The sequence below is a fragment of the Macadamia integrifolia genome, chromosome 9, assembly GCF_013358625.1.
Source record: "Macadamia integrifolia cultivar HAES 741 chromosome 9, SCU_Mint_v3, whole genome shotgun sequence".
Classification (NCBI taxonomy): Eukaryota; Viridiplantae; Streptophyta; class Magnoliopsida; order Proteales; family Proteaceae; genus Macadamia; species Macadamia integrifolia.
Window position 1 is genome coordinate 34,133,086 of NC_056565.1, and position 2,391 is coordinate 34,135,476.

The 2,391-nt window shown below is 37.2% G+C and overlaps 1 non-coding gene across 1 annotated transcript; it reads left to right on the forward strand.

Annotated features, from left to right (window-relative positions):
• Nucleotides 1-586: 586 nt before the first annotated feature.
• LOC122090243 lies at nt 587-693 on the forward strand. Its single transcript, XR_006143484.1, has one exon. It is a non-coding gene; the product is annotated as a small nucleolar RNA R71 (small nucleolar RNA).
• The last annotated feature ends 1,698 nt before the right edge of the window (nt 694-2,391 follow it).

Here is a 2,391-nt window from a genome sequence, read left to right on the forward strand (position 1 = left end):
CTGAGGTCCTACATTTGACCTAGGAAAAGTATTTTGGGAAAAAGATTATTGTGCAAAGGGAGGCCTTTGGAGTCCAGGTTTACCTTGATTATGGAAATTGGAAGGTCCTGCTTGGTTGTCCTGATTCCAAGAGAAATTTGGGTGATTTCTCCATCCTGGATTGTAGGTGTTACTATATGGATTATTCTGGTATAAGGCATTAACACTATCATTAGAAGTACCCCCAGAGGTGTTGGGGCATTCTTCTATGAGATGTCCAGGGGACTGGCACCAAGCACAAATCTTAACCAAATTGATTGATGATGGCTCTCTAGGAATAATAGCCTCAATTCTCTTGATTAGGCTATCCAAATGGGATTCCTTGGCTACTATCCCATCCACAAAATGTCCTTTTCCTCCTATGGTTCTTTCATTCTCTTGGGTTGATTCCCACTCACTAGTTTTGTCAGCTAATTCAAGTAAGAATTCTCATGCCTTTCCTTCATCTGTAAAGGTTGTGAATCCCTCAGGGCACATAGAATCTATCATTTGTTTAGTTGGGTAATCAATACCCTCATAAATTATTTGACATAAATGCCATAGGTCTAGGCCATGGTGAGGGCATTCTTGGAGTAGATCCTTAAATCTCTCCATAAGTTTGGAAAATGACTCACCAGGCTTTTGCCTAAACTGAAGGATATCACTTATAAGCTTATTGGTCTTATGAGTTGGGAAAAACTTCTAAAGGAAGACAACTGTGAACTATTCCCATGAGGTTAAGGAATTTGTGGGTAACCCATACAACCACTTCTTAGCTTGGTCTTTCAATGCAAAAGTGATAATCCTAAGCTTAACAGCATCATCAGAAAGCGATTGGATCTTAATTAGAACACATAACTCTTCAAATTTCCTTATAAATAGGTATGCATCCTCAGAGGTCAACCCATAGAAGTGGGGCAACATAGTGATGTATTGAGATTTGAGTTCAAAATTATTGCCCTGGGCTTGTGGTAGAACTATGCAGGAAGGTTGGGCTATTCTAGCAAGGTAGAACCTATCTTTCAGAGATTTAGGTGAAGGGTTTTGCTGTTGGTCTCCCATATTGAAGGGTTTTAAAGAGAGCAAACGTATAGGGTCACTACTTGTTGCATCTCTTCTTTCTAACCAATTCTTAGTATTACGTACCCACCTAACACTCATGTAATAGAAAACTACCCACAATTAAAGTAAGACAAGCACAAAAGAATGGATAGCAAAACTTTTTTTTTAATGATTTTTTTTTATTTTTTTATTTTTTGGCATTTTGGGAGCTTACTGGCAGGGATCCGAGGTTGCTCAGGTCAATTCCTGAGGTACTGCTACAGGGCGAAACCTGCCTTTATCATACTGTGAGGCATGGCGACCTCCACTGATACAACTATTATTGCAAGTTGTTCTTCTCAGGAATTCAATAAAAGAAAAGGAAAAATATAAAATAAAGCAAACAAAGCACTCCGATTTACCAAAAGAAAGTGAAAAATAACATGGAACTGTCTCCCACGCAACGGCGCCAAAAACTTGTTTGAGATTTAAAATGTAACCGCAAGCGTACGGATCAGTGTAGCTACGGGTCGAACACAGGGAGAGTAGCCACTTTATTTTTTTATTTCTTTTAATAATGCGAAAGTGAACCGATTAATGGTTGTGATCTAATTCTAATTACCATCCTAAACATATGTATCTAAAATAACGTCCTAACCATTCGTCATCTAAGAATTTAAAGACGCAAGCCACGCAATTAAAATTAAATAAATAAATAACTGAAAATAAAAAACCCAAGCAATTAAAAAAATTAATAAAGGAAAAAAATGCTGAAATAAAAATAAAGTAAACGAAAGGGGATAAAGCTAGAGAGAGACTCACAAGTAGGTTTCTGTACTTAGTCCGAGGGATGCTTCATAATATGAGCTTCCCTACTTGACCATAGAGTCACTCTTGCAAGGGTTACTCTACTTGGCTTTAAGGAAAGGGAGACAATTACAATAAAAGTAATAAATTGATGGTTCTATAGCTAGGAGGGGCAAAGCCAACACATACCCTAGCCATGAACCTTGGGAAAAAGGGATAGCAATAATGTAACAACTGAAATTAAAATCCTAAATTAAGAAAGAAAGGGTAGTCAGAAGAGGGAATGAGAGGGGGGAGAAGACTACTAAAGGAGCCTATTTACTTGAATCAATGCTTGAAGCTTGGGTGATTTGAGATACTACCAGTACTAAAAACTAGATCTGGAATAAACCAAATCTGAAATTTCTAGTACTAGAGAAAACAAATCTTGAAAAAAAAAAACTGAACTTGAAAAAAAGAAGATGCTCCACAGCTCTTGATCTTATCACCTAGATCTAAACCTAGAACTATATCTTTAAAAATTAC